Source organism: Equus caballus, chromosome X, assembly GCF_041296265.1.
Source record: "Equus caballus isolate H_3958 breed thoroughbred chromosome X, TB-T2T, whole genome shotgun sequence".
Lineage (NCBI taxonomy): Eukaryota > Metazoa > Chordata > Mammalia > Perissodactyla > Equidae > Equus > Equus caballus.
In genome coordinates, this window is record NC_091715.1 from 12,753,208 (window position 1) to 12,778,079 (window position 24,872).

Below are 24,872 nucleotides of genomic sequence, written 5' to 3' on the forward strand. Positions count from 1 at the left end.
AAAGTTTCCTTGTGCCTCTTCCTTCATCTGTGGTCACAGAACAACCACTGATCTGCTTTCTCTCACTATAGATGAGTTTACAGAGAATGCAGTTAAAAAAAAAACCGTAAATGGTACACGATTTTATAAAAATTAGAAGGAAGTCAGGAGAATGAAGAGAAATATGTGTGTATTCTTGTCTGATTTATTTTGATGGTGAGCCCCTGAGACAGAAAGCAATTTCCGTTTGGAATACTATAATAATAGCTAACATTTATTGACACTCAGTATGTGCTAGATAGTTTACAAATATTATCTAATTTATCTGATGACAACCCTGTGACTTTTATCAATCCTATTATTATCAAACCCGTTATACAGTAGAGAATACTCAGGCTTAGGTAACTTGCGTGTGATCTCACAGCTTATAACTGGAGGAACTTAGGTAAAAAGCTAGGTCTTTGACTCCAGAGCAATTCCCTTAAACTCACCTGTAGTCTGTTTATCAGCAAAAAAAGCTGACATGAGAACACCTGGCTTTGTTGCTAAAAAGTCTTAGCCTTTCTTTGACAAAGGAGCAAAGGCAATTCAATGGACAAACGATAGTCTGTTCAACAAATGGTGCTGGGACAACTGGATAGCCATGTGCGAAAAATGGAATCTAGACACCTAACTTACATCTTTTACAAAAATTAACTCAAAATGGATCATAGACCTAAATGTGAGACTATAAAACTCCTAGAAGAATTTAAAAGTGGGCAAAGGGCCTGAATAGACATTTTTACAAAGAAGACATACGAATGGCCAACAGATACGTGGAAAGGTGTTCAACATCAGTAATCAATGGAGAAATGCAAATCAAAACCACAATGAGCTATCACCTCACACCTATTAGGATGGCTATTACCAAAAAGACGAGATAAATGCTGGTGAGGATGTGTAGAAAAGGGAACCCTTATGCACTGTTGGTGGGAATGTAAACTGGTACAAGCCACTGTGGAAAGCAGTATGAAGGTACCTCAAAAAATTAAAAATAGAGCTACTATTGGGTATATATCCAAAGGAAACCAAAGCATTATCTTGAAGAGACATCTGCACTCCTGTGTTCATTGCAGCATTATTCAGAATGACCAAGATAGGGGAACAATCTAAGTGTCAGTCGATGGATGAAGGGATAAAGAAGATGTTGTATGTATATACAATGGAATATTATTCAGCCTTAAAAAAGAAGGAAATCCTGTCATTTATGACAACGTGGATGAACTGAGGGGCATTATGCTAAGTGAAATAAGCCAGATAGAGAAAGACAAATACCACATGGTATCACTTATATGTGGAATTTAAAAAAAAAAGTCAAGCTCATAGAAACAGAGAGTAGAAAAGTGGTTGCCAGGGGCTGGAGGGTGGGAGAAATAGGGAGAAGTTGGTAAAAGGGTACAGACTTTCAGTTATAAGATGGATAAGGTCTGAGGATCTAATGTATAACATGGTGACTGTAGTTGATAACACTATTGCATAATTGAAATTTTCTAAGAGAGTAGAACTTGAGAGTGTTTTCCCCTCCACCCCCCAAAAAAGGTAAATATGTGAGGTGATGGATGTGTTAACTCAGTGAGGGGAATCCTTTGACAATGTATACGTATATCAAATCATCACGTTATACACTTTAAATATCTTACAATTTTGTTAATTCTATCTGAATAAAACTGGGAGGGGGAGCTGAAAAAAAAAACCTCCTAGAAGATAACATAGGAAAAAATCTAGGTGACTTTGGATTTGGTAATGACTTCTTAGATATACACCAAAAGCATGATTCATGAAAGAAAAAACTGATAAGTTGGCTTCATTAAAATTCAAAACTTCTGTTAAGAGAATGAAAAGACAAGCCACAGACTGGGAGAAAATATTTGCAAAACACACATCTAATAAAAGACCAGTATCCAAAATATACAAAGAACACTTAAACTCAGCAATAAGAAAACAGCCCAATTTAAAAATGGGCAAAACGATCTGAATAGTCATCTCACCAAAAAGATACTCCGATGGCAAATAAGCACATGAAAAGATGCTCAATATCATATGTCATTACAGAATTGCAAATTAAAACAACAATGAGATACTACTACACTTCTATTAGAATGGCTAAAATCTATAGAGACAGTAAAAAGGATGCCAAGGAATTCAAGAGGAGGGAGGAAGGGGTGAATAGATGGCACATGGGGAATTTATAGGGCAGTGAAAGTGTTTTGTATGATTCTGAAATGGTGGATGCATGTCATTCTGTGTTTGCAAAAAGCTTAGAATGTACAACCCAAAGGGTGAACCCTAATGTAAACTATGGACTTTAATGACAATAATGTATATATATTGACTCATTGGTTGTAACGAATGTACCACATGAATACAAGGTTAACGTGAAGTTGAGCTAATAAAGATTAGCATGTATGAATTAACATGGGAAACTGTGGATCGGTGGCGTGAGGAGCTATATGGGAACTCTCTGTACTTTCCACTCAATTGTTCTGTGAACCTAAAACTGCTCAAAAAAACAAAGTCTATTAATTAAAGAAAATCTTTTGCTCTCCAAGCCTCAGTTCCTCATCTCGGAAGTGAGGAGTTGGACTAGATCTCAGAATGAAATTCTGTCCTTAGAAATAGAGGTAAATTTTTCCCCATTACATTTTCCAAAGCATTTTACTTTGTGATTTTTATCTATCCTCGCCGGGTGGCTTTCAATGATTGCATTGATAGATCAGCCAAGCTGGCATCACTTGGCTGTGAGTATTCTGGCAAAGAATAGATTCACACAGAAGATTCAAAAGTTTTCTTTATCAAGTGTTTCTGGTGATCTTTTAAATAAAACTTTAGGGAAAACTTGTTTCTACGTCTATCAAATGTTTCCTGTCTGTTTTAGTTTGAAAGCCATTTTGTGTGTTCATCTACAATTTTTGCTTCAGTGACCTAAATATGACGATCATTTATTTTTTTAAATGGAGGTAACACTGGTTTATAACGTTATATAAATTTCAGGTATACGATCATTTCCGGTTAGAGTAAATATTCTAACTTTGGGGAGAAATCTTAGTTATATTATAATTTCAGTGAAATCCCTCATTAGCCATGCCTTGTAGCTAAATATCATAATTGTTTAGTTTTAAATGAACATAAAGATTTATATACTAATATAAAGTTAATTGGTCACATGGACCTTGTGTTGTCCTAGTATGAAATATAGACATTCAAGAGCATCATGGCCATATAAACTGCCACTCTGTTTCTACTCTTTGAGGGGAGGTATGACACATATAAGCCACCATGTCCCATGTTCCCTGCAGGTTGTCATAAATGTTGGATAAATCCAACTGAGTGAAGAGGTACAAGAGGACTAGATTGCAAACATCAGCAACTGTCTTAATATATACCACAATGCTGTTTAAATTGCAAACGGATGAAAATGTTATGGATGATTCTTATTGAATTGTTTAACTCCTAAGAAGTCAGGGCCATTTGAATTGTTGGAGCCCTGACTTTAAATTTACGTTATCCAATATTTAGTATGGGAATCAGTGTTGCTTTTCTGGGGAGTAACTGTTAACACTAAGTATTTTTGCTTATGTTATATTAATTGTTCCCTTTTAGTCAAGAAAAAACAGGCTTGCCCATCCACCACTTCACTCTCATTATAGAAAGGAATGTTAAATATATATTTAGATTGCTTAAAGCAGTGGCTTTAAATTTTTTCTTGGCTGCAACCCACAGTAACATGTACATTTTACATTATCTATGTATCATCTGTCTATCTTTCTATGATACTGAAACAAATTTCTCACAAAGTAGTACCTATCCTTGCTATGTGTAATATATTCTGATCTGATCTATTCTATTCTGTTCTATTTCATTAAGAAACATGCTGATCATGACCCTCTAATTAGATTTCATTAATGGGCCAAGACCCGTAGTTTAAGAAACGTAGCTTAGAGAGCTCCAGATGAAATGTGCAGTGAATAGACCAAAGTGTCACATAAAATGATAAAAATGCATTGAAAGGAGGCTTTTACCACTTCACTGCTAGATAAATATAAACATTTAGAATTGACACACCACAGACTATATTTCTGTGTGGGATTGAGAGAGAGAGCCTTTTTAGTTTTATCTTCCAAATTATTTGAAAAAATAATTTTAACATGTATAACTTTTATAGTAAAAAAAAATCTAGCATGATGTAGCTATTTACCCTAAACTGATGTCATACATTCTAAAAGTTATGTTTTATTAAAAATAGTGGAAAATTTGACACATCAGGAATGTGCAGTTATAGAGTACTAGTTGCATTGATTGTGGATTATCCATGGGATGCACTACTCAGCCATTAAAAATGATGATGTAAGGTCTAGCTCAGTGGTTCTCAACCAAGGATGATTTTGCCTCCCTGATGACATTTGCCAACATCTGGAGACATTGTGGGTTGTCACAACTGGAAGAGGAGAGTGCTCCTGGCATCTAGTGGGTAGAGGCCAGGGACGCTGCTCAACATCCTAGTGCACAGGACAGTCTCCACTGCAAAGAATGATCCCCAAGTGCTAATAGTGCTAAAGTTGAGAAACTCTAGTCTAGCTAAATGACTATATGTACATGGAAGCCTTACCTTCTTCCTCATATCTGCAAATAATCTTTTTTTGGTAGCATTTTATTGATATCTCTCTCATACTTGGAATACAGTTCTTTGTGTTCATGTCCTATTTCCATTCTCAGGTAGAAAGCTCCTTTTTACAGGTGGGATACGTGCCTGATTCACCTGGGTATAACCAGCAACCAGACCACCTCATGTCTTGTAATTGTTTAATAAATATTTGTTGAATTGTTACTTAAGAAAAAGATCATGATACTCTGTAATTATTGAAATGGAAAGATGTCCACAATATATTTAACTGAAAAAAAAGCAGGTTATAAAACAGTATGAGTGATGATTTCCAGATTCAGTGTAATCACTATCACAATCCCAGCTAACTTTTTTGCAGAAATTGATAGGCTGATTTTCAGGTTTATATGGAAGGTCAAGGGACCCAGCAAAGCCAAAACAATCTTGAACCAAGTTGGAGGACTCACACCATAGAACTCTCAGAATAAAGCATAAGATTAAATCTTCATGACTTTGGATTAGGCAGTGATTTCTTAGATATGACACCAAAAGCACAAGTGACAAAAAAGATAAACTGGACTTCATCAAAATGCATCAGAAAACTGTGCTGCTAACGATACCATCCAGAAAGTGAAAAGACAACCTACAGAGTGGGAGAAAATTTTTAGAACTCGTATATCTGATAAGGGAATGTATCCAGAATATATAAAGAACTCATACAACTCAATAATAAAAGACAACCCAATTTAAAAATGGGCAAAGCATCTGAATAGACGTTTCTCCAGTGATGACGTACAAATGGCCAATGTAGGGAGGAAAAATAATTTTCACTCTGCCCTTCTAAGTTCTTGACTGGGGCTCCTGTAACAAAAGACAAGTTAACAAGAGAAAGTCATACAAATTTATTTGTTTTCTGTGGCACAGGAGCCTTCATAAAGAAATGAAGTCCTGAAGAAGGGGTTTAACCTGAGTGCTTTTATGCTAGGTTTGATGAAGAGTAGAGTGTTGTGGAAAAATGTGATAAGATAAAAGGGAATGAGTTAAGAATAGTAAATTGGGGTAGCATGTCCTGAACCCCATCACCAACAAGCACATGAAGAGGGAAATGCAAATTAAAAACCACAAGGTGCCACTTCGTACCCACAAGAATGGCTATAATAAAAAAGACAAACAATAACAAGTGTTGACAAGGCTGTGGAGAAACTAGAACCCTCAAACATTGCTGGTGGGAACGGTGCAGCCACTTTAGAAAAGTTCCTCAAAAGATTAAACACAGAGTTAGCACATGACCCAGCAGTTCCAATCCTAGGTATGTACCTGAGATAAATGAAAACATGTATTCATACAAAAAATTGTACAGGAATGTTCATAGCAGCATAATTCATAATAGCCCAAAAGTGGAAACAACCCAGATGTCTACCAACTGATGAATGGATAAATAAAACGTGGTATATCCATGCAATGGAATATTATTTGGCAATAAAAAGAAGTGAAGTACTGGTACATCCTAAAACATGGATGATCCTTAAAAATATTATGCTTAGTGAAAGGAGCCAGGCATAAAAAGCCATGTTTTGTATGATTCCGTTTATATGAAATGTCCAGAATAGGCAAATCCATTAGAGACACAAAGTAGGTTAGCAATTGCCTTTGGCTGGGAGGTTTGGGGGAAAATTGGGAGTGACTGCTAATGGGTCAGGGTTTCTTTTGGATGAAACGTTCTAAAATTAGATTGTGGTGATAGTTGCACAAACCTGTGAATATACTAAAACCCAGTCAGTTGTACATTTTAGATGGATGAATTGTACGGTATGTGAATTATATCTCAATAAAGCTATTTTTTTAAAAAGCAAAGAAAAAGCAACACTATGGGTATTTGCTTCCTAGAATGTAGTGAGCTAAGATAAATGTGGAATGTTAGCGGGTCAGCTTGTACCTGGTTTTCAAAAACATTCATTGTGCAACCCCTGATTGATGAGTTGCAGCTGCAGTAGGAGGGATGTGACTTGGCACTTACTCGCAGAGACAATGCATCAAGCGTAGTGTACGAGTAGCTGCTGAATCCAATGGGTGGCTGCCCTGAGTTGAAGTACTCTGCACCGGGTTCAATCTAACGCTTGCAACTGAACGTGCTCGGTGTGGTGGAGGGACCTGAAAACTGTGCCTGACCACGTGGCCAGATCCCAGGAGGTAGCTACTTTTTGGTTACTGCATTGCTTACTGCGCATCTTTTAAAGCTAAGTAAACTAGTGTGTGGGGGGGAGATGGAGGAGTGGAGTAGGGGTGGGGGCAGGATGACACAATGTGTAGTGCAATCTTGTATTTCGCTATATTAGTAAGTGGTTTTCTTTAAGTGGCAGGATTCTGGTGATCTCTCTTTTTTCTTAATACTTCTCTCTGTTTTCTGATTTTTTTAAATCTATAAGATTTTATTTCTTTTTTAATAAAATGATCTGATAAACAAAAGTCTTTATATTCCTGGGCTAAATCCTACTTGGTCATGGTGAATGATTCTATTAATGTATTCGTGAATTCTGTTTGCTATTATTTTATTTATAGATTTTCATCTAGCACCTTGGTCTTCTGTTGGTTTTTTCCCCACTATATTCTTCAAGATTGGATTTCAGGGTTGTACTGTCCTCATAAAATGAATTAGAGAGTTTTCTATGCTTTTCTATAATCTGGAAGTGTTAGTTGAGTGTAGGACTAATCTGTTTACAGATTGCCATTTTATTATAAAAGGATATAACTCAGGAAGTCAGATGGAAGAGATGCACAGGGCAAGGTATGGGGAAGGTGCACAGACCTTCCATGCCCTCTCCCAGGGGTTCACCCTCCCAGTATCTCCACGTGTTCACCAACCGAGAAGCTGTCTGATTTTCTTTTTTTTTTTTTTTTTTTGGTGGAAATGATATATTAACGTTGTCTTCAGAAAAAATAAACCTTTACAAAGGGTTTTGATTTTTTCCCCCCACACCAAGAGTGGCACTGGTGAAACTGGAATCCCGGGCAGAAGGGTCAGCGGCTGCTCAGGCCCCCCATGCTCTCTGCATCCTGTGGAGAGGGTACTCGGGTGGGGCTGCTGAACTTGGGCACCGACTGCTCCAGGGGAGGCCCCACCCTGCCATCTCCTCCATTTTTATTGCGCAAGCCTGAGAATGGCCTGGCACTGGTGAGTGGGGAGGTGGGGAATAAACTTTTGGGATCAGACACCAAGCAAGCTGAGAGCTTCGATGCCAGCTGTGTAGGGAAGTGCCGGGAAGAGCCACATGCCCGGCACCCAGAAACAGGAGTCCCCTTCATCCAATGGGAAGTTGAGTCTCAGTTTAGCAGTCCCCACCCTACCTCAGTCCACACTGAGGGAGCCACAGGTTCCAGCTTGTTTCTTGCCGGCTGCCACTGAGAGAACTCCTGGGATTATTCATCGAATAATCCTGCTTGTCTCTCCTCACTTTTAAACACTTAGATAGTACTGTCCTTTGTTTAAACAGGGTGTCTATCTCACAAGCATAGGTAGTTAACATACCGAGATTTAGGAATGATATGAGTACACGATCAGACCTTCTCAAAGGGATTTTGTTTAGTACATAGTCTCTAGAGAATTCAAAATGCATATGCTGTTTTATGTTACTTTTCTTTCTAGCGATCAGATTACTAAAGATTTCTAAACTATCCTTTTAATAAATAAGCTGCTTCACGTCAGACACACACTAGTTTCCATCTCCAGCCACAGGAGGGCGCACAAATACATTAATCAAGTGAAGTTTGGTATAAAATGTTAGGGACGATCTTTACTTAGGTTAAGGGAAAAACCATGAGCAGTGCTGTACTCTCGTTAGTGTAGAGCAGCACTGTCCGATAGAACTTTCTGTGATGAGGGAAATGTTCTGTATCTGTGCTGTCCAGTACATCAGCCACTAGCCACATGTGGATATCGAACTCTCGAAATGTGGCTAAGACGACCGAGGAAACGTTTTAAATTTTAGTTAATTTAATTATAAACTTAAATAGCCGCATGTGGCTAGTGGCTACCGTATTGGACTGCACAAGTCTAGAGCACTAGACTCTATGGGAATATTGGTTTTTATGAATGGCTTTATGAAGTTGGCATTTAAACGACTTTGGATCTAACAACAATGACTTAAGAGGTGAAGGAAACTAACATTGATGTTCCCACCGTTGGCCAGCTACTGTGCAAAGTGTACTTATATACCCATCTCACTTGACCCTCACTATGCACCTGAGAGATGGATATTAGTATGCCCATTTTATGAATGAAGACACAGACTCCAGAGAGATGAAGTAACTGACCCAAAGTCATTGAGATAGTCATCGAGCCAGATATACTCATCTAATATTTTTTGAGAACCTACAATGTGCTGATAAATATATCAGCTTGGCACTATTATAGACACTGGAAATCTATAACAGGAACCAATGCTTGGTATGGGGGCCTTTTTAATAAATGCTATCATTCTGTCTTATATAGCATTTTCTGATTTATCTGAGGATGAGTCATACATTTTAGCACATCATGTTCTCCTAGTTGGAAGGAACCTCCAGACTAACCCTTATCACCATCTCTGATGTATGAAATTCTCTATCACTGTGAGCTCTGATTGAGGCAGGGAGATAACTGGGTTCCATTTCCAACTCTGTCACTAACTAGACCTATGACCTTAAGTAGATGGTTTTGCCTTTCCAGAGCTAGAATTTCCTCATTTCTCAAACAATGCTTTTTGCCTAGGAGATTTACAAGGGCTATTTCATATTTCACTGATTCTGAGATTCACATTTTTTTCACATTTTAACATCAGGTTTCATCTGATGGTCAATGGCACATCACAGTATAGTTGGCAGCATTTTTTCTTACTTTTATTCATAGAAGAATGGTGTATTATAATCATGACACCTTAGACTAGATGAAATATGATCTGTATGATTTTAGAATATCAGTGAAAATATTTATCTTTATTTTAATATACATTTTGAAATTGCCCCAGAGGCAAAGACAATGACCTATTGTGATTCTAAATCCAGTTTAGAGTATCAAATTGCATATGTCATAATCAGTGCTTCCCTAAGAGGCCGAGGCATGGCATGCAACACACAAATTCAAAAATCTCCGCTGCAGTGACCCGCACCCCCCTCCCCGAGCCCCACTGAAGAGCAGCAGGAGTCATCTTAGGCAAAGGTGGGGGGCGGGTGCAGTTTTGTTTGTCTTGAGAGTTTCCCATCCTTTTTCTTGGTTTCTCTTCTTCAGGTACTCAAAGCTTCTAAGCTCTGTCTCCTCTGTGATGGCCTCTATCTGTTCTGCACTCCCTACGCCCTGTCTCTATCAGCTACCTTGAGAGTAAATTAATTTCGGGTATATTTTCTCTTGAAGATTTATGACCAAGGAAATCACTTGGTACCAGTGGTGTGTTGGCATCAGTTTAACATCTGGCTCTCTGGGGATGGGGTGGAAGGAGGCCTGATTTGTAGCATTTGCCAATTTCTGTGGTGTAAATACTCCTACAGTAGCCGACTTTAAGCTTCTGATGTGATATGAACCACTTTGTAAAATTCCTGAAAATTTAGCACTTAACTCTCATGAGCCAATGTGATTCTGCTCTAGCATACTGCCTCTCAGTACGGGTCTGATTATTCCATTCTTCTGCCATAATCCTGTGATGGTTCCCCATTGCCTCCAGGAGAGAAGCCAACTTCTCCAGCTTGATATTTAAAAGCAGAAGATGATCCAGGTCTCATGGGTCCTGAAGCTTATGCAGTTTGGGGGCCCTCTTTAAGAACAATAATACAAACTTAATAATACAACATTAGTTACAAAAGTGAATAATTATTTGGAATGAAAAAAGAAATAATAAATTACAAATATTGAAAAGCTGGTAAATACCAGCAACATTATAAAATCTGAAAAAAATTACATAATACGATTGGAAAGACTTTCTACAGACTTGCTTCTGGCTCTGTACATTTGAAGCCTCGTTTCTTGTCCACTACCCACGTACTTTTCATGCCAGGTGCCCTAAGACGTGATCATATTGCCATATGTCGTTTGGCAGTGGGTCATAGGAAATTCCTGGGAGCCATTCCTATTTGGGATGGCTAACAATGACTTAACCATTCATGGAAGTGATTGCAAACCATTTAAATATATCTCTCTGAATCCCAGCAAAATTATCTCCAACTCAACTTCCCCTTAGCTGGGTCCCCAAAACGTCTGTGACCACCCCAATGCCACCGAGCACGATGGGAAGTGTATTAAGGTTCATCAGAGAAGCAGAACTGCCATTAGTGGTAGAGAGTAAGGGTCTCATTATAGGGTAGATCTTTGGCAGCTGTGGGAGCTGCTGCCTCTGTCTGTTGTTGAGCCCAAAGTTGTTATAGGTCAGCTGGACCAGCAGTTGGGAAGGAGAGCTGAGGGGAAGGAGGAGATCTGACAGCAGCCAAAGGGGCTGCGGGCCTGAGTAATGCCCAGTGCCGTCTAAGTGGGGGATCGGATCAGTGATACTGCATGCAAGCTGCCACAGTGCCTGGCACCCTGGACTAACCTTCAGAGCTTCAGAAATATGACTGTGGTTCACATCTGCCTCACAAAATGTCTCTCGTGGCCAACGCTAACCTGTAACCATACAGGGAAGAGAACACGGTACCAGCTTAGCTAAGGTAATGCAGGACAAAACCACTACAGGAAGTGTGAGGGAGGGGACACTGGAATGGAAAGAGATGATGTTTTAACTGATTGCAGTTTAAGCATTTTCCTTCTGCAAATTTAAACATATGGCCATGTAAACAGGTTGCTAGGATCTTTCCTTAAGCTACGTGATAAATCCATTCTGTTAGAGAGTCACTAGCATCAAGTTCCAACCTACCTCTCAACCTTATCTGATCTCCTTTCCCTCTCTCTCTGTCTCTCACACACACACACACAAATATTTACTGAGCTCTTATGTACCAGGTGTGTTCTAGGGACTGGAGATGCAGAAGTTAGCAAAACTGACAAAAATCCCTACCCTGGTACAGTTTGCATTGTGGTGGGGTGGAGTAGATAAAGCACAGAAACACACTGCACGTCAGATGGCTAGAAGGGAGACAGGGAGTGGGAGCGAGCAGGGAGGAGTCTTTGGGGTAGTCAGAGAAGGCCTCACTGAGGACGTTGAGCAGAAATCTGAAGAAGGGGAGGGAGGGAGCCTCATGGCTATCTGGGACACAATGTCCCAGGCCAGGGAACTAGCACAAGGTCCCTGAGGCGAGGTGGGGTGAGCTTGCTTTGTTCTAGCGGAGAAGCTCAGTGAGCTGTGGCATTGGTGGGAGAAGAGGTCACAAAGGCAGGTGGGGGTGGCTCTGCAGAGCCTGGTGAGCGATTAGCGTTTCACTCTGAGAGCAAGAGGATTAAAGTGACGGCCTTCGGGTTTTAAAAGCAGGCTCAGGTTCCCATGTTGAGATAGACTGAAGGGGGGCAGAGATGGGCTTCGGGGGTCCGGTTAGGAGGCCTGACAGTAATCCTGACCCGCACCCTCTGCTCCGAGCACCAGTGATGTTTTGCCCGACAGACCTTTTCTCACTTGCTCTACTTTTATTCCTTTTATCCCCATCCACCTGGATTGCGCCTCCTGCTTCCTCTTCTCATTAGATGAAATTTGATGTCAGAATTTGATTTCAATTTTATTTTTCAAATTTGGTACCATAATTTTAAGTTCACCTCCTCAACTTGCTAAGAGATGGCAGATGAATTGCTTGTGTAGCAAGGTGTTTTCAAAAAGGGAGAATAGTGTCACCCCATCAGAGGCTGGACTAGCGCTTGCATGCCCCTTAGAGTGTCTGCTGACGTTGTGTGCCCTCAGTGCCTCGCTCACCTCATCTTAGTCCCGGCCTTGCAAGTCCCCCAAAATGACATTACAAGGTGAAAATTAGTAACTTTACAAGGGAGAAAACTGGCAGGCACCGGACACTACCTTAACCAAGTCATCGAAGCTAACCAGCAATGAGGCAAGCTGACTTCATGAGCCTCCTAATGTGGTACCCCGAGAAGGACACAAGATCTCTTATGTGGTATTCCCATTCAAAAATGTGTAGCTCAATCTAATCATGAGAAAACATCAGACAAACCCAGACTGAGGGACGTTCCATAACATAACTGGCCTACACTCCACAACTGTCAACGTCAAGAAAAAGAAGGCCAAGGAAGGCTTTCTGATGAAAGGAGACTGGAGAGACAGGACAGCTAAATGCCAGGCATAGTACTCTTGCATTGGGCCCTGGACTGCAAAAAAGAGCTAGAAAGGACATTATTGGGACAGTGGGAAAAATCTGAATGTGAACTATAGATTGGATAATAGTATTATATCAACATTAAATTTCCTGATTCTTGGGGGCTGACCTGGTGGCGTAGTGGTTAAGTTCAGTGCGCTCTGTCTTGGCAGCCTGGGTTCATGGGTTCAGATCCCAGGTGCAGACCTACACCACTTGTCAGCCATGCAGTGGTGACAGCAACCCATGTACAAAGTTGAGGAAGACTGGCAACAGGTGTTAGCTCAGGGTGACTCTTCCTCAGCAAAAATAAATAAATAAATAAAAAAAATCCTGATTCTTATCAATGAACTATTGGTTATGTAAAAGAATACCTTTGTTCTTGGGAAATATACTCTGAAGTATTTAGGAGGTAAAGGGGCATGATAAACTCATAGGATGAAAACTATCTATATCTATTTACATCTATCTGCCTATATCTATCATCTTTCGGTGGAGAGAGAATGATAAAGCAAATGTGGTAAAATGTTAACAATCGATGAATTTGGGTGAAGGGGATATATGGGATTTCTTTGTACTATTTTTGCAACTTTTTTGTAAGTTTGAAATTATTTCACAATAAAATTTTTTTTTAAAGGCAGTTATAATTTTAGACTTCTAGATGGAGGGAATGAAGTTTGGAATCGTTCTTTAGAGCAGGCATCTCTTTTGCTTTCAAAATAAACATGAATGTTATCAAATAGTCATCTTTCTGCAACAACAGGGGGCAGGATAAATCATTAACTTTTTAATAACTTTGAACTTGCAGTTCCCATTTATATCTTAAGTCCACTAGTTCCATTAGAGTGGGCAATTAATAAGGTACAAACAGTTATGAATTCAAATGACTAACCTGTTTATCTTTAATTGCTTGAATGGACAGAAATGCACAAGGAAAATTTATATAAGAATAGCATGTTATTAAAAAGTGAAGTGTCTCCATACACAGGCGTGCATTTTATGGTTTTCACAGCACTGCATAGAATTTAGCATAGGGCTTTGGACACAGTAATAGTTTGTCAGTTTCTCAACCTTGGCTGCACATTGGAATCATCTGGGGAATTTTTTTAAAATGCTGATGCTTGGGTCTCTCCCCCCAAATTTTGACGTAATTGGTCTGCAATGGAGCCTGCAATCTTTAAAAGCACCCCAGATGCTTGTAATGTATGGCCAAGGAGAAGAACTGATCTAGTCTTTCTTTTCTTGTTTAGGTAATCATAGTAACATCTTAAGAGATGCCACAGAGCAGAGGTGACTCAGCTTGGGAAGGCAGCGACCTGGGAAGGTGGCACGATCAGTAGAAATCATCTCTCCTTCCTCTCAACTCCCATAGAACTTTCCTTTCATGCTGCTTAATATTTTTTACCTCGAATTATAGTTATTTATATTCATAGTTTCTCCCCTGCTAGACTGCACAGGGTTCATGGGAAAGTGATTGTGTATTATTGTCAAGTTAAGATGACAGGACCACTGCGCTGAGCTCTTGGAAGGACAGAGAATGGCCTTCAGCCCTTTCCCTAGAGCTTTCTAGCACATGGCTGTGTTCACATTTGTGTTGAAGAAATGCTGAAATATTTGGAATCTAGTACATTCTCACCCAATAAAACTATATGTATAGAAAAAAGACCAGAAGGAAACAAACCGAAATGTTAACAGCAGTTGCCTCTGGTGCATATGATTATGGATGACTTTTTTCTTCTTCTCTATATTTTACATGAATATGTATCAATTTGAAAGCTATTAAGGATAGAAAATAAACACATCAAATATTCATCAATCAATGAATTCATCATGATTACTCAAAAAAAGGAACACAATTTATTGGTCATATTTGGTGAATGTTGGAAAATCAAATGATGATTTTTTTTTTTAAAGATTGGCACCCGAGCTAACAACTGTTGCCAATCTTTTTTTTTTCTTTTTCTTCTTCTTCTCCCCAAAGCCTCCCAGTACACAGTTGTATATTCTAGTTGTGAGTGCCTCTGTCTGTGCTGTGTGGGACGCCGCCTCAGCATGGCCTGATGAGTGGTGCCATGTCCGCACCCGGGATCCAAACTGGCCAAACCCTGGGCCGCCAAAGTAGAGCACGCAAACTTAACCACTCAGCCATAGGGCCGGCCCCCAAATGATTATTTTTAAGGCTGGTAAATAAAGAGAAAGAACCAATGATTCATCCAGCTTTCTTCAATGAACTGTAGCTCAGTTCATTGTCTATCCATTCACCAGTTGGTGGACACTTGGGTTATTTCCAATTTCTGGCTATTATGAATAATGCAGCTATGAACATTTGAATACAAGTCTTGGTATAAACATGTTTTAATTTGTTTTGGGTACACACCTAGGAGTGGAATTCTGGGTTATATGGTAAATTTATGTTTAACTTTTTAATAAACTACCAAACTACCAAACTGTTTTCCAAAGTGGCTATACCTTTTCACATTCTCACCAGCAATCTATGAGGGATCTAGCTTCTCCATGTTCTCACCAACCACTTATTGTTTGTCTTTTTGATTATAGCCATTCTTAAGGGTGTGAAGTGTTATGTCCTTCTGGTTTTAATTTGAGTTTCCCTAATGATATTGAGGATCTTTTCATGTGCTTATTGGCCACTCATTTATCTCCTTTGGTGAAATGTCTATTCAGATCTTTTGCCCATTTTTAAAGATTTTATTTTTCACTTTTCTCTCCAAAGCCCCCTGGTACACAGTTGTGTATTTTTAGTTGTGGGTCCTTATAGTTGTGCTATGTGGGATGTTGCCTCAGCATGGCTTGATGAGAGGTGCCATGTCCGTGTCCAGGATCTGAACCGGCAAAACCCTGGGCTGCTGCAGCGGACCGTGCAAACTTAACTACTCAGCCACAGGGCCAGCCCCTTTTGCCCGTTTTAACTTTTTAATTATTTTTAAAGATTTTATTTTTCATTTTTCTTCCCAAAGCCCCCTGGTACGCAGTTGTGTATTTTTAGTTGTGGGTCCTTCCAGTTGTGGCATGTGGGACGCCACCTCAACATGGCCTGATGAGTGGTGCCATGTCCACACCGAGGATCCGAACTGGTAAAACCCTGAGCCGCCAAAGCGGAGTGCGTGAACTCAACCACTCGGCCACGGGGCCGGCCCCATGCCCAGTTTTAAATTGGGTTATTTGGCTTCTTATTATTGAGTTGTAAGAGTTATTTATATGTTCTAGATACAAATCCTTTATCTGATATATGATTTGCAAACATTTTCTCCCAGTCTTGTGGCCTGTTCCTGACTGTGTCTTGCGGCCTGTTCCTGACTGTGTCTTGCATATATGCAGTGCTCCATAAGAATGTATTAAATGGATGTGGAAAATAAGGGAACCCTCATACACTGCTGGTGGAAATTCAAACTGGTGCAGCCACTATGGAAAACAGTATGGAGATTTCTCAAAAAATTAAAAATAGAAATACCATATGATCCAGCCATCCCACCACTGGGGATTTATCCAAAGAACATGAAATCAGTAATTCCAAAAGATATATGCACCCCTGTGTTTATCGTGGCATTATTCACAATAGACAAGATGTGGAAGCAACCCAAGTGCCCATCAACGGATGAATGGATAAAGATGTGGTATATATATACAATGCAATACTACTCAGCCATAAAAAAAAAATCGTGCCATGTTGGACAACATGGAAGGATCTTGAGGATATTATGGCAAGCGAAAGAAGTCAGACAGAGAAAGACAAATATCATATGATTTCACTCATATGTGGGAGATAAACAAACACATAGATACAAAGAATAGATGGGTCGTTACCAGAGGGGAAGGAGGTGGGGGGAGGGTGAAAGGGGGAAAAGGGGTACATATGTATGGTGACGGATGGAAACTAGACTATTGGTGATGAACATGATGCAGTCTATACAGAAACTGAAATATAATAATGTGCACCTGAAATTACACAGTTGTAAGCCAATAAGACATCAATAAAATAATTTTTTTAAAAAAAGAATCTATTAAATAAATGGCTTAGCTAATTAGGTCTCCTCCACCAGGACGATCCATTTCATGGCTGCAGGTTGTGCCTCTAACCATTTTGCTGCTGAATTTACTAAAATTTTATTTAGGATTTAGCATCTGTAGTCATAAGTGACATTGGCTGGTAATTTTCATATTTCAGGCCTATATCAGCCAGGGTCAGTCAGGAGACAGAAACCACACCAGTTATTTAAACAAAAGGCAAATAAATACTGCATGATCTCACTTATATGTGGAACGTAAAATAGTCAAACACATAGAAGCAGAGAGGAGAACTGTGGCTACCTGGGGCTGGGGTAGGGAGATAGGGGGAGGTATTGGTCAAAGGGTACAAAGTTTCAGTTATGCAAAATAAATGAGTTCTGGAGGAAAAACAATAGTTACCTGGAACAGGGCTCTCCTTATGTGTGGAATCCAAATCAAGTTGTATTATATCAATTGAGCAAAAGAAAAGTTTTTTTAAATTTATTTTATTTTATTTTATTTTTTTGAGGAAGATTAGCCCTGAGCTAACGTTTGCCGCCAATCTTCCTCTTTTTGCTGAGGAAGACTGGCCCTGAGCTAACAGCCATGCCCCTCTTCCTCTACTTTCTATGTGGGACGCCTACCACAGCATGGCTTGCCAAGCGGTGCCATGTCCACGCCTGGGATCCGAACCAGCGAACCCCAGACCCCCAAAGCGGAACGTGCGCACTTAACCGCTGCAGCACCTGGCCGGCCCCAAGAAAACTTTTGTATGATACATTTTCTTGAAAAATTGTAGTTATCCCTTTGCGTTAGGATACTCTAGGAAAATCACTGTGGAGGGGACATCCTATAACTCTGTATTCAATTCTAAAATAAATAGGTTATAATTTTTTAAAAAGAATTTAATGCAAAGAATTGTAAACTATGAAAGAGTAAAAAGAGAACTCTAAGGTATCATGGCTGAGTGAACAAAAGGAAGAGGTTGGACTTATTAAAACCTAGAAACTTAGAGGTGGGGACTGGGACCCAGATCTCAGGAGAGGGGCACTGCTTACTGGGGCTGCTGTCTCTGCAGCTGAGGTGCAGTGACAATGAAGCTGGCTCTGCAAATGCTGAAAAAGCTGCCAGCTGGGTTCAGCTGCTGCTGTGGGAAGGAACTGCTGCTGCCAAAGTGTGGGGAGCAGATAGGGAAAAGCAAGTCTCTTCCTCCTTTTCCAGCCTGACAGTCTCAAGCTCCCTCTCTCACTCCCGCTCCCCCTACTGGCAGAGATGTGGTTTGCAGAGTCCCAAGCCCTGGCATCATCAGCCAGAATACAGGAGGACTGGTTTGGAGCTGGGGACAATAACTTATGGTCTGACACAAGGTCACAGAAAAATAAGGTAATCTTTTCCTACTTTTACCATAAGTTATTACAATTTATACAATGCTAACTTCTCTCTTTATTAGCTGTGTAGTTTAGATGAGTTTTTAAGTTTCGTTCCTTTCATTTACTCATCTATAAGAGAGCAATAATCCTATACCTACCTCTTGTGTTATTATTTGAAAGCTTCAGATAAATTCTCTAAGAAGCACAACAGTTTTGGGTGCTTTTATTTTGGGACAATCTTTTACACATTTCCCTCTTTTTCCCCCTCTGTCATTAATTCTCAATTTGGTGTTGTGTCAATGTAGGTCACGTTTCTTTTCATCAAGAAGCATCTTGTGTTTACCTTATTCAGAGTCAAGAAGACAAAGCCCGTCTCAAACTTAACATGTCCGGAACTGAACTTTTAATCCCTGTGTACAACCTTTACCTCATGCCCCGCTTGGTTGTCCTTATCTCATTAAAAGTCAATACCAACCAATTGCTCAACCAGAAACCTAGGAGCCAATCTTGATTCTACCTTCTACATCTAATCCATCAGCAATTTCTTTTGAAAGAATGTTTTTAAATGATTAAACATTTAGTGAGTCATCAGTCATCCAATTATAAGGGCCTGAATATAACTTTTTTTCCATTTCAGGTGAATTAGAATGATGTGTTTTTCCAAATCTGATGGCATTTATACAACGGTTCATACAGGGTTTTTTTTCTTTCTTTTCTTTTTTTTTTTTTTTTTTTTTGCCGAGAGAGATTTGCCCTGAGCTGACATCCATGCCAATCTTTCTCTATTTTTTTTAGTATGTTGGCCACCAGCACAGCATGGTATAGGTCTAACTAACAAACAGTGTAGGTCTGCACCTGGGAACCGGACCTGGGCTGCTGAAGCTGGGCATGCTGAACTTAAACACTAGGCCACTGGGGCTAGCCCTCATACAGATTTTTTAATATCATATTTCATCTAAGTCCTTCAGAATAACTTCTTTAAATCACAAATGGCAATTTAACTTAATTTTTCTTTCTAAAATTCTCTTTACATATATTTTTGTGATGTTGATCTAGGGATATTTAATTTTTTTATTATTAATGCAACAAATGAGTCTATTACTATTTGATGAAAGTGGATTTTTTAAAGCAATTTCCTTTGATCCTACCTCCAAAATATATCCTTAGATCCCTCTAGTTCTTTCCATCTTTGTGGCCACCAGCCCAGTCCCAATCACCATCATCTCTCAATGACCAGAGTCACGGCCTCTTAGCTAGTCTTCCCACTGTCACCCTTAACCATTCAATCCATTTCCCACAAACTATCAAGAGATATTTGATTATTTCTCTTCCCTACTTAACTCTTCAATATCTTGCCATTGCGCCTTGAATAAAATTCAAACTCCTTACCATAGTCTCGAAGGCCTTACATAATTGGACTCGAGCATCTCACAGGCACTTTCCATGCTCAGTGTGCACCAAGAAGATTCTGGTCTTCTTTCAATTTAATGAACTTGCTGATGTTTTGTTCCACCTCAGGGACTTTGAACATCACTGTTTTTCTGCCTCTCCACACCCTAACCCCACCCCGCCTTCTCTTTCTTCGAATCTCAGCTTAAATGTCATTTTCTCAGGGAGACCTTTGCTAAGCACCCAATCTAAGTCAGCCTCCTCCCTTTTACTTTCTAATTTAACATTACGCTCTGCTTTCTTCCTAGTGTTTATCACACGGTGTCAGCTTTCTCTTTATTTACTTGTTTTGTCAGTATCCCTTGCTAGAATGTAAGCTCCAAAATACTAGGACCATTTGTGTCTTGTTTACCATCCCGTCCCTAGTAAATAGCACGGCACCTGTCCCATAGCGGCTACTTAAGATTTATGGAGTGAGGGGCCGGCCTTGTGGCTGAGTGGTTAAGTTCGTGCGCTCTGCTTCAGCGGCCCAGGGTTTCGCCGGTTCGAATTCTGGGCACGGAGATGGCACCGCTCATCAAGCCATGCTGAGGCAGCATCCCATGTGCCACAACTAGAAGGACCCACGACTAAAAGTATGCAACTATGTACTGGGGGGGCTTTGGAGAGAAAAAGGAAAAATAAAATCTTTTAAAAAAGAAAGATTTATGGAGTGAAAAGCAAAATGAAGCCTTTTCCCTCCATCTGGCAGGCTGGGAATTGAGCAGTGAGAGTGAGGGAGACTATTTAGGGTAGCCAAGACAATGATCAGGCTGCTTTTCCCATCCAGGCATAGGCAAGGCCCAAGTCCTACAGGCAGGGAATGGGTCAGCTTGGGCTCACACACTTTTAATTCTTTTTTTCCCTTGGGGTTGCAGGAACTAAAGCCTTGTGAGAGGAGGTTGACCAGAATTACCTATGCAAGTTTCCTTGTTTGCCAAATGAATGAAAGGAACATGACGATTGCTGAAATATTTAGGAGATGTGTGGAACATAGACCGTAGAGGAACCTGGGTGGGATGAAGGGAACTAGTTAGCAGATTACTGTGGTGGTCCAGGTGAGCATGATGTGGTTTGATCTGGGGTGGCAGCAGTAGAGATGTGAGAAGTGGTTGTATTTGAGATATACAAGAAAAATCTTGTAATGACGTGTTATCCTTCTTGCTACTTCATTTGATTTTTGTTCTATGAACTGAGGAACCCCATCCACCCTGCTCCGATATCCTATTTACATTTTCTGATATTTGTATATCCATGGAATTCTTTAGAAGTTTCCTAACAATCCCCAAGGCTTAGGGTATTCATCTGTAAATTGGAACAATATTGTGGTGTGAATTCCCTGGTGATGCTGACAAAGATTCTTTGCTTGACCAAACTTTAGTCAGGCTCCTAAACCTTCTCCTAGGCCCATCTGTGCACTTCCTTGTAAAATCCAATTTAGCAAGAACCCCACTAAGTCTGTTTAGCTACAAGTCCCCATCCTCTATATCTGATCCCCTTTGATATCTGATCAGGTTCCTCATCCTCCACCATCTCCCAGGTGATATCCGATCACTTTGGCCTGTCTTCAGCAAGGAGTCTTGTTAGGTCTGTTTAACCAGAATCCCCCTTACTCTTGATGTTTCTTCTTAGTAATTTTCCATCCACTACCCCCATCCTGCTCCTTGGCTATAGATTCCCACTTGCCCATGCCGTATTCAGAACTGAGCCCCGTTCTATACTGACGTCTCTTGTCTATTGCAGTAGTCTTGAATAAAATTTGTTTTACTGCTTTAATTACTGTCCGGCTCTGGTTTTTGACATTGCCAAGGGGTAGCTTGGGGGAAGTTTAGGCCTCCTACCAATAATCTTCATGTGGGTAGGCCCATTCTTTGATATGGACAACTGACATCTTCTCAGTCTTTGTAAATTGCTGTGCAAACACGGATTCAAACAGATAGCTACTTCTAGGTACTTTCCTATATCGGAATTTGGAAGCAGCTATTGTGTGGATTATATGAAGAAAGTTATTTTAAGAAATCAGCTAGCCCAGTGCTCTGATAGGCACTAGGAAGTGTGACTTTCCAATTCTTCAACCTTGTTAATTATTGAAGAAGTAATTAAAATGGAAACCAGAATTCATTTCTCACCAAAATTAACAAAGATGGAAAGCAAAACAAAATGAACAACAATGAAAACTCTATGCGGCCTTTGAGGCTTTGGTGAAATGAGTACTCAGTGTTGATGGGTGTGTAAATTGGTATGAAATCCTTTGTGAAAGTTGTTGATATGTATTGGCTCTAAAAGATATTCATACCTTTTGATCCAATTACTCTACTTAATGTGAATATTCTAAGCAAATAATCCTAAATCTGGAAAGAGCTTTATGCTTATGTAGGTTCATTGTGGCATATACCTAAGTGCCCAACAACAGCTAAGAAATCACGGTTCATTCACTGGATGGACTATTATCCAGTCATTAAACATGGTACTTTTGAAGAGTAAAAAATGAAAAAACATACTTTTTAAATACAGTTTAAATGCAGGATGCAAAATTGTCCATATAGAATTATAACCATATAGAAAATAAATCTGCACAGAGAAAAAGATTGGAAATAAAGATCCTAAAAATGCTTATAATGGTTATATCTAGGTAGTACAACTATGGATGACATGTTTCCTTCCTTCTATCTTTCTGATTTTCCCTAATGAGTATGTATTAAGAGAAACTATTGTTCTAGCGTGGCATCACTCACATATTTGGAGTGGGTGTTGGTGATGGCTGGGGTGACGGGGGAGACTGATCATGTGTCTCCAACAGGCTAGCCTGGACATATTCACATGGTGATGGCTGCATGGTTCCCAGGAACAGCCCCAAAGTGCAAACACTTTTCAAGTCTCATGTTTATTTTATTTTTTTATTGTGGTCATAATAGTTTATAACATTGTGATATTTCAGTTGTACATTATTATTTGTCAGACACCATATGAATGTGCTCCTTCACCACTTGTGCCCCCCTCTAACCCCCTTCCCCCTGGTAACCAGAACCTGGTAATTGTTCTCTTTGTCTGTAAGTTTGTTTATCTTCCACAAATGAGTGAAATCGTATGGTGTTTGTCTTTGTCTGGCTTATTTCACTTAACATAATACCCTCAAGGTCCATCCATGTGGTTGCGAATGGGACGATTTTTTCTTTTTTTATGACTGAGTAGTATTCCATTGTATATATATACCACATTTTCTTTATCAATTCATCAGTCACTGGGCACTTGAGTTGCTTCTATGTCTTGGCTATTGTGGATAATGCTGCAATGAACATAGGGGTGCATAAGTCTCTTTGTATTGTTGATTTCAAGTTCTTTGGATAAATACCCAGTAGTGGGATAGCTGAGTCGTATGGTATTTCTATTTTTAATTTTTTGAGGAATCTCCGTACTGTTTTCCATAATGGCTGCACCAGTTTGCATTCCACCCAGAGGTGTATGAGGGTTCCCTTTTCTCCACAACCTCGCCAAGGTTTGTTATTTTTTGTCTTGGTGAGTATAGCCGTTCTAATGGGTGTAAGGTGATATCTAAGTGTAGTTTTGATTTGCATTTCCCTGATTATTAGTGATGTTGAGCATCTTTCCATGTGCCTATTGGCCATCTGTATATCTTTCAAGTTTCACGTTTATTAATGGACCATTGTCCAAAGCAAGTCACACGGCCAAGCCTGAAGTCAGAGTAGAAGGGGACTTACCTGTGCCATGGATACAGAAAGGAGAATGATGGCAACTGTTTGCAAACAATCTATCTCAGTAATCATTGACCATAATAGCCACTCTGAATCAAGATGGTCTAGGATAAGAAATAAATACAAGTGACCAACCCATGGCTTATGAGTCCCTATGAGATAAAGTTTAAAGTCCTTAGCTCTGACATATGACTACCTGCCCCACATTATCTCACTCTACTCCTTTTCCCCACCTCAAAACCATGGATACCAGGCAACTGAGCTTTTTATAGTTATCTGAACACACCTTACTGTTTCTCACCTTATGTCGTGGCTCCCACTGCTGCAACTGGAATACAATCACCCACTCTGAGTCCCACACACTAGTCTACCATTGATTTTTGAACATCTTTCAAAACAGAAAAGGTGTCCCTCCTCAAGGAAGCCCACCCTGCCCTTAGGATAGAATTGAACATTCTCTTCTTTGGAACCTGTAGAACCACATACAGATTTCTAATTTTCCACCTACATAACTTTAGTATTTATTTGTTATCATGTCTGTTTCCCTTTTTTGTAGGCTCTGAGATCCTCAAAGGTAGACACTATATCTTTCTTGTATTTATATCTCTAGAGTCTCTTAGCTAGAATTATTGGATGATGAATGTTTGGATGAATTGTTTTAATATACATTTTTAGAAGACATCTAGATGGCCAAGAGGTAGACAAAAAGGTGCTCAAAACCACTAATCATCAGGGAAAAGTAAATCAAAACCATAATGAGCTATCACCTCACACCTGTTAGAATGGCTGTCATGCTAGTGATGGTGTGGAGAAAAGGGAAACCTTGTGCACTGTTGGTGGGAATATAAATTGATACAGCCACTATGGAAAATAGTATGGAGATTCCTCAAAAAATTAAAAGCAGTACTACCATATGATCCAGCAATCTCACTTCTGAGTATTTATCCAAAGGAAATAAAATCAGTATCTCGAAGAGATAGCTGCACTCCCATGTTCATTGCAGCATTATTCACAATGGCCAAGATATGGAGACAACCTAATTTTCTGTCAAAAGATGAATGGATAAAGAAGATAATGTATATATATACACGGTGGAATATTATTCAGCCATGAGAAAGAAGGAAATCTTGCCATTTGTGACAACAATGGAGGGTATTACGCTAAGTGAAATGTCAGACAGAGAAAAACAAATATTGCATGGTATCTCACATGTGGAATCTAAAAAAAAATGTCAAACTCGGAAATAGAGAGTAGAAAAGTGGTTGCCTGGAGCCAGCCCCATGGCCAAGTGGTTAAGTTTGCACATTCCACTTTGGTTGCCCAGGGTTTCACCGGTTCAGATCCTGGGCATGGACGTAGCACCACCCATCAAGCCATGCTGAGGCAGCATCCCCCATAGCAGAGCCAGAAGGACCTACAACTAGAATATACAACTAAGTACGTGGGGGGCTTTGGGGAGAAGAAGAAAAAGAAGAAGAAGAAGAT

At 39.8% G+C, this 24,872-nt stretch overlaps 1 protein-coding gene across 9 annotated transcripts in view; it reads left to right on the forward strand.

Moving 5' to 3' along the window:
- Positions 1-6,639: 6,639 nt before the first annotated feature.
- Positions 6,640-24,872, forward strand: part of REPS2 (RALBP1 associated Eps domain containing 2) — a 247,307-nt gene continuing 229,074 nt past the window's right edge. For 3 of the 9 annotated variants that reach the window (XM_070257704.1, XM_070257705.1, XM_070257721.1), the window contains exon 1: positions 6,646-6,808. The gene's annotated coding sequence lies outside the window, so the exon portion shown is untranslated. Of the gene's footprint in view, positions 6,809-24,872 lie in introns of all 9 variants that reach the window. The other 6 variants (XM_070257702.1, XM_070257719.1, XM_070257713.1 and 3 more) reach the window with 5 other exon arrangements.